The 8,080-nt window shown below is 39.5% G+C and overlaps 2 long non-coding RNA genes across 2 annotated transcripts; both read left to right on the top strand.

Annotated features, from left to right (window-relative positions):
• Window positions 1-2,530: 2,530 nt before the first annotated feature.
• LOC120070787 (uncharacterized) lies at window positions 2,531-4,412 on the top strand. The gene is made up of 3 exons (XR_016527501.1): window positions 2,531-3,008; window positions 3,097-3,170; window positions 4,168-4,412. It is a non-coding gene; the product is annotated as an uncharacterized LOC120070787 (long non-coding RNA).
• Window positions 4,413-5,841: 1,429 nt separating this feature from the next.
• LOC150038017 (uncharacterized) lies at window positions 5,842-6,199 on the top strand. The gene is made up of 2 exons (XR_016527502.1): window positions 5,842-5,980; window positions 6,111-6,199. It is a non-coding gene; the product is annotated as an uncharacterized LOC150038017 (long non-coding RNA).
• Window positions 6,200-8,080: the final 1,881 nt, after the last annotated feature.

The following is an 8,080-nucleotide window of genomic DNA, read 5'->3' as shown; positions in this document are numbered from 1 at the left end:
GCCCTTATAATTAACTTTGAATGTAAAAGAATTAAACAACCAGAGGCATCATCCCATAAAACTCCATTAATCCACATCCACAAACACATGTTTAACACTTAAACAGAATGCGGACATGCTTCACCCACCAAGAATGTAAATGCTATTTTATACAACAATGGATTTGGAATATTAGATCCTGACTCTGATACTAATTGGAGGAACTCATATCAAAGAGTACCTATGAGTGGAAGCAAGATCGTTCCAAATTCATTGGGACAGAAAAACAAGCATTCACAAATATACTTACAAGTTATGCATTTTAGAACAAATTACGGCATGCTTTCAACAAATTAAATACAAAGAAACAATAGACTCACTTTTAAGAACTTTTCTTCTATTTATCTCTCGCTCTTGTCAAGAACAACACCTCTCATTGTCGCTACAACGCCAAGCCAGTCGTCTATACAAATCTCTCGCTGTCGCTCAGCAAACGAACAGTCTTCTACATGAACAAGCAGCAACCGGGACAACACCACTCAGTACCTTGGTATTCTCGAAGTGAGAATCCAGAAGGTGTGGGCTCTGTTGGATTTGGTAGAGGGAAGGAGGAAAGAATGATCGCACTCAACGACCAAGCAAGTGGGAGAGGTTTGTGTCTATCGTATAGACTTGTGCTTGATCGTTTAGTAAAAGGTATATGATCGTTTAGTAAATTAGGTTGATCGTTTAGACGATCGATTAGTGAATCTCACTCAGGCGCGCGATCATTTAGTAAAAGTTATAGGATCGTTTAGGTAGAAGTGCGTGTACACGATTGTTTAGAAAACACTTTGAGGTTGTCGTGTAGGCTCTTATGAGCTAAACGATAGGCAATGTACCACTTATGAAGCGATTATCCTATTCTTTTCCAAAATGAAAACAATTTTCATTTTATCCTTTCGGTTATGAAAATTGAATGCAACCTCCCACTTTCATGCACGGTTATGGAAAAAACCACCAACAACTATCTCATAATTGTTTTAATTATGAATAAATATAATAACTAACTTATCATATTATATTTATAACCTATAGTTTTAAAATCACATCATATGCAACATTTAAACCATAGTTCTTTTCTCCTTTACTTGATATAAATCATATTGATATCGATTTCCTCCAATTAATGTATCTCATACATCATATCAACTATATCATGTATAATTGAACCAATTTAATCATATAATATATAATCAAACTCCCTCTTGTCAATTTGAACACTTCAAACTGACCCAAAAACTGATTCTCAACTTGAATCCATTGAGCTACCAAGGGGACCTTATGGACTTGTAGCTTGAAGCTTCAACGGTACATGAATAGTTGACTAAACTCTTTAGCCACAAGATCCACCATCCGTTAACTGTTAGGCACTCCACTAAAGACCGACAGCTGCACTCTTCTCACCACAGATATATTTTTGTGTCCATCGAATATAACCAGTCAACAGTACGATAACCCTTCATAGATGCTCGTAAGTACAGCTTGGCCAATTTACCGTTTTACCTCTGTAGTTACATCTAACTCCTTAAGTACCATTGATCCCTCTAATGAACAATACATCATAGTCCTACTATGAGTGGACACCTCTTGGGCTATGAGTAGGTGTGTGGCACCACATCGTTTAATCCCCGGAATCAGCCCTTAAGGGAGAAATCTATCTACTTACCCTTGCTTCGGGGAAGAAGTAGATTTCATCTTGTGTAGCTGGGTTCCCAGCTCCCAAATCAGACGAATCCTCAAAGTGGTAGGTTTGAGTTGGCAATCTGGCCACTCGCGCCCATGCAAATCAAAGGACTGCCCTCACAGGTAGGAGTTCCCAACTCACCCAGGATTAAGGTCATATTACCTATGGTCATCCTAGTGAAGTGAAGTCTCTGTCATGAATGATTCACTTCGTGGTTCGATCTTATAAAAACTCCTTTGTATAGGACACCCCCGCTCGCATGTCTCCACATGAATGATTAGGATTAGATCATTTGTAGCACATCACAACACTTGTAACTATCTACAAAGCAGGCCGCATCCGTAGTGTCACCAGGATAAGGTTTCCCTCCTATATTCATATACTACGGACCATTTTTGTTATCACTTAAGGCATAATCCACTTGTATGTCTCCACATACATGCTTAAGTTATAACAACAACCAGAGATCTTAGTTTATTGGTTTGTGGTAAAGCAATTTGTAACACCCCAAATTTTTATTATTTATGTAATTTCAGTAATCTTTATTATTTGAGGGCATTTTTGGAATTTTTGGACTTTAAGTGTAATTGCGGAAATTTAATTACTGAATAAGGGGTGTTTCAATTTAATGGTTTTGGAAATTGGACTTTTCATGGCTAATAATTTAATTTGAGATTAATATCAAAAATTAATTTCAAATTGGAAGGGGAAGGGTTGCTTTTGAAGATTTGGGGGAAAAAGAATTTAATAAAATGAAATGAAAAAAAGAAAAAATAATAGAATAAAATAAAGTAAATATATTATTATATTATATTATATTTTTTTTCCTTTTCTTTTATTTCTTTTATTTTCTTCTTTCTTCTTTTTATTTCCCCCTTCTTCTTGGCGTCTCCCGAGAACCCCCCCCTCGGTGTTTTTCTTCTTCGCACCCTAACAACCGTCCACCGCCTCCGTTCCTCCCTCGCCTCCGATTGCGCCGCCACGCCGAACGTCCTCCTCACCGTCAGCCTACACAGCCGCTCAGCTACTTTGCAAGCCCTCCGCTCGTCCGTGACCCGCGCGTTGAAGCCAAGCACCACGAGGATCGGACATTGTGCGAGCTGCTCGCCCAACTTTTCTCCTCCGCGAGCCGCTCGTCCAGTCAGTCTCCTCCGTCGTCTCGCCTAGTTTCGACCGTACGTGAGCACCTGCTTCAAACCGCAACGTCGCTCCAGCTGCACGTTCGCCGCCCCAGCCGTACCGCTGTCGGTCGCCTTCGCCCTGCCGCGTCGAATCCGTCTTGAACTTCGTCAAATCTGTTGGGGTAAGGTTGTGTCGGTTCATTTCGTTCTCTTGGCCATTAGTATTGTATTTCAGTGTTATGACTTGCCTTCGTTGGATTTTGTTTCAAGCCTAAGCTGTCAAGGAGTTTGGGAGTTAAAAGGTGGCACCGTCAAGGAAGGTGGAATTGATTTTTATTCTTTGGGTAAGTTCTTGATAGTTTGGATTTAGACTTGAAGTCTTACAATTGTAACTTGAATTCAAATTTGAGTGTCGTTTTTGTGGTTAGGGCTGGGCTGCTGATATAGTTTGATGGTCTGATTTTTATCTGCAGATTTTCGATTTAGGTAAAGTTAAATTGAAGATCTTTAAATAATTTGGTTAATTGGATTTAGACCCCAAAGATGAGTTTAAAACTTTGGATTTGTTATTTTTGGACCAGGGGTGCTAAATTAATATTTGTAATGTATGTTATAGGGTAGATTCAAAGTCTTCCAAGAGTTGTAAGAGGGTTAATTACTTGGATTAATTTGTGACCAAATTTGAAGTAAGTAATCTTACTACTAGAACTGTCCATGGGCCAGGCATTAGATGTATGGTAGTATGATAGATGAATATTATGATAGAACGATGGCATGATAGACTGATAGTATAGTATAGCCGATGCATATTCTTGTATGAGGATCTGAAAGATTTATTTGTACACGTAGATACTTGAATGCTAGCATGAGATGATATTGATTCCATGAGGTTGTATATGATCTGTGGATATTGATGCATATATGTATGTTGTAGAGCCATGATGTTGAGGCGTATATGCATGTCATAGGACGATATTGTGATAATTATGATGCTGAGACTATGATAGTGATTTTACTGATTAGTTAGATGCCCACTAGAGATTGTGTTTCCTTCGGGATTCACTAGATTATGTTTCATTCAGGATTCACCAGATTGTGTTTCATTCGGGATTCACCAGATATTGTGTTTCCTTCAGGGTTCACCAGAGGTAGTGGGCATACTTAATTACAGTAGGATAGAAACTAGTTTTGCATGTATGTATGTGTCGCATGAGGACTAGGGCAGTTTATATGTTCCACTAGAGGTAAGCATCTAGAGGACATAGATGCCTAACCTGACCCCTGTAGTGGGGTTACTTAGTGAGTATTTTATACTCATTCTTTCTCATGTTGTTGTTTTAGGTAAAGGTAGAGATGCACCAGCGATGGACAAGCGAAATTCGTGATCGAGCCACTGGGACTAGTTTTATGCTTCCGCTCATGAAACTTAGATTTCCTTTCATGTTTTTCTTAACTTTCAGTTTTGATATTTGAAACCTACTATTAAGAATTGTTTTCAGACTTATTTATTAACATTTAAGATTTATGGGTACCCCATTGTTGTTTTTAATATTTGCATTTAATACAGGACTTTTGAACTTACCTTATTTATTTAGCATTTATTTCACCATAAAAGAGTGTCGTTTTAAGTTCCATGAATGCATGTATTTAGTAACGGCCTAACTTAAGTCCTAGGGGGCCAAGTCGTTACAGTTGGTATCAGAGCCCATGTTTTGGGTTCTGTAGACTGACTTACTACGTAAGTCTAGGTAGTCCCTGTGGCCCAGTAACGGATTCCTCGTCATCGTCAAGTATGACCTACTAATGAAAGTTTTCAGTGCATATATGAGATTAGTGATGTAATGTTTTCGTAGCATGATTTCTAAGAAAGATCCAGAGGTAAAGAGCTAAATTATGAGTTCATGACAGGACATGACACCTAAACTTAGAGCAAGAAAGATTGTTAGAGGAGGGGTACAGGAAGAGGGAGCTGAGAGTAGCCAAACTGTCCCGATAGCTCCAAATCCACCTATGGCCCAAGTCGATGAGAAGGCAATGGAAGCCATAATTAGTGAAGTTGTTGCATCCTCCCGAATGGGAAAACTGCAGGAGTTGATCTGTAACACGATGGTAGGACAGACTGCCCAGAACCAGGCTCAGGAGGAACTGGTGCCACCCGAGCAGTTACAGCAGACTCGACCGCAGGATAGAGACATGCAGGGCCTGTCTCTTGAGGCTAAACATCTGAGGGATTTGAGGAAGTTTGACCCTCGCTTCTTTGATGGATCGTTGGGGGACCCCACCAAAGCAAAGATGTGGTTTTCATCTATTGAGACGATATTCTGTTTTATGAGATGCCCGGAAGAGCATAAGCTTGAATACGCAGTTTTCATGTTGACTGGCAACGCAGAAATCTGGTGACGTTCAGCAGAGAAATTGATTGATACTGGTGGGAAACTTGCAACCTGGGAGTAGTTCAAGGAGCGCTTTTATAAGAAGTATTTTTCGGCCAACACCCGGTACAACAAACAGGCAGAATTCTTGAACTTGAAACAGGGAGTTATGTCGATGGAGGAGTATGAACAGGAATTTGATAAGCTGTCCCACTTTGCTCCTAAACTAATAGCCACTGAGGCAGCCAGGACCGAGAGATTCATCCAAGGTTTGAGGACCAGACTGCGAGGTATGGTACATGCCTTGGACCTCAAGATGTATGCGGCGGCACAACGAGCCGCCATGAGGATTGATGCTAACTCCCAAGCAGGAGAAGAGTATAGGAGGTCACTCGGGATTGGGACCTCTGCAGGTCAGAAAAGGAAGGCTGAGCCCAAGGTTCCTAAGCATCGGCAAAGGAACCAGAACACAGTGAATGCACCACGTCAGTGGAGACAAGTAGGGCTCCCAAGTTGTGACCATCGAGGAGGATAGGCCGATCTGTACTATTTGTGGTAGGCGACACTGGGGACGTTGCCTAGTCGACTCTGGGGTCTGTTTTCGATGTGGCCAGAAGGGGTATATGTCAGAGAAATGCCCAAGGAGGAACGCACCTGAACTCAGGGGCCAGCTCGTAAGCTCGTTTCAGGGAGGCCCAAGTCGTTTTTGTGGTTAGGGCCACTACTTTGGGCTGCCGTTATAGTTTGGTGGTCTGATTTTTATCTGCGGATTTTCGATTTAGGTAAAGTTAAATTGAAGATATTTAAATAATTTGGTTAACTGGATTTAAACCCCAAAGATGAGTTTAAAACTTTGGATTTGTTATTTTTGAACCGGGAGTGCTAAATTAATATTTGTAATGTATGTTATAGGGTGGATTCAAAGCCTTCCAAGAGTTATAAGAGGGCTAATTACTTGGATTAATTTGTGACCAAATTTGAGGTAAGTAATCTTACTACTAGAACTGTCCATGGGCCAGACATTAGATGTATGGTAGTATGATAGATGAATATTATGACAGAACGATGGCATGATAGACTGATAGTATAGTATAGCTGATGCATGCTCTTGTATGAGGATCTGAATGATTTATTTGTGCACGTAGATACTTGAACGCTAGCATGAGATGATATTGATTCCATGAGGTTGTATATGATCTATGGATATTGATGCATATATGTATGTTGTAGAGCCATGATGTTGAGGCGTATATGCATGTCATAGGACGATATTGTGATAATTATGATGCTGAGACTATGATAGTGATTTTACTGATTAGTTAGATGCCCACTAGAGATTGTGTTTCCTTCGGGATTCACCAGATTGTGTTTCCTTCGAGATTCACTAGATTGTGTTTCCTTTGGGATTCACCAGATATTGTGTTTCCTTCGGGATTCATTAGATTGTGTTTCTTTCGAGATTCACCAGATATTGTGTTTTCTTCAGGATTCACCAAAGGTAATGAACATATTTAATTACAGTAGGATAGAAACTAGTTTTGCATATATATATACGTGTCCCATGAGGACTAGGGCAATTTATATGTTCCACCAGAGGTAGGCATCTAGAGGACATAGATGCCTAACCTGACCCCAGTAGTGGGGTTACTTATTGAGTATTTTATATTCATTCTTTCTCATGTTGTTGTTTTAGGTAAAGGTAGAGATGCACTAGTGATGGACAAGCGGAATTTGTGATCGAGCCACTGGGACTAGTTTTGTACTTTCGCTCATGAGACTAAGATTTCCTTTCATGTTTTGCTTTATTTTTAGTTTTGATATTTGAAACCTACTATTAAGAATTGTTTTCAAACTTATTTATTAACATTTGTGATTTTTGGGTACCCCATTGTTGTTTTCATTATTTGCATTTAATAAAGGACTTTTGAACTTACCTTATTCATTTAGCATATTTTACCATAAAAGAGTGTCATTTTAAGTTCCATGCATGCATGTATTAAGTAACAGCCTAACTTAAGTCCTAGTGGGTCGGGTTGTTACACACTTAAAACATCTCATGTTTCATAGACAACAATGAAGAAAATATCTCATATTATTACATCACAAGTGTTTGTTCACTATAGGTGTTTACAAACTACAGGACCCAATGAAAGTTTTGCGCATCAATCCCAACACATTCTGTAGCATAGTTGGTCCATGGTCTCTTCTTGGTCGCATGGTCTCTCTTTGGACGCATGGTCCCTCCTTGAGCGCATGGTTCTTTCTATTTTCCTCCATTTCTCAACACTTATATAGCATCAATTCTAGCTCAACTTAACCAAAACTTCCTTTATGAAACTTGTTAAGAGTTGTCTCAGGAAGCTTACCTCCAAATTTGAGTCTCTAATTCCTCCTCTGTAGCTCAATGCTCCAAATATCTCAGCCTACTCTAGATGCTTTGAATTCTGACCTTCATTGAGTTCCCTTCACTTTTGGTCATCCTTTTGGCCAAATCTCCTCATGGTAGCGCAGGGTTATATTCTACACTCAAAGAGATTCAACATAGTTGAAAATATTTTTCTTAGCACCAGACAAATGCTCACACTGTGTGCTTTTTTCAACCCTTAGTCAGCTGCTTACTTCTTCATCACCTAAATCCCACGTTCAACTTTCAAAATATATAACTCGAAATCTATTCATTAAAATATGAAACTTCCTTCTATAAACTTATTACATATTCTTTGGACTAACGTTCAAAATTGGAGCTCTTAATTATTCTTGAAACGCTCGAAATTTATCAAACATCATGGACTGCCCTGATTGAACATAGAATCTGCACTACCTTGATTCTTCTTTGATTTTCAGCATCATTTGTGGGAGTTTTCCTTCAGAAGCCCCACATT

Source organism: Benincasa hispida, chromosome 2 (genome assembly GCF_027475165.1).
Source record: "Benincasa hispida cultivar pf3 chromosome 2, pf3_genome.v1.1, whole genome shotgun sequence".
NCBI lineage: Eukaryota > Viridiplantae > Streptophyta > Magnoliopsida > Cucurbitales > Cucurbitaceae > Benincasa > Benincasa hispida.
This window is presented reverse-complemented; position numbering and strand designations above follow the sequence as displayed.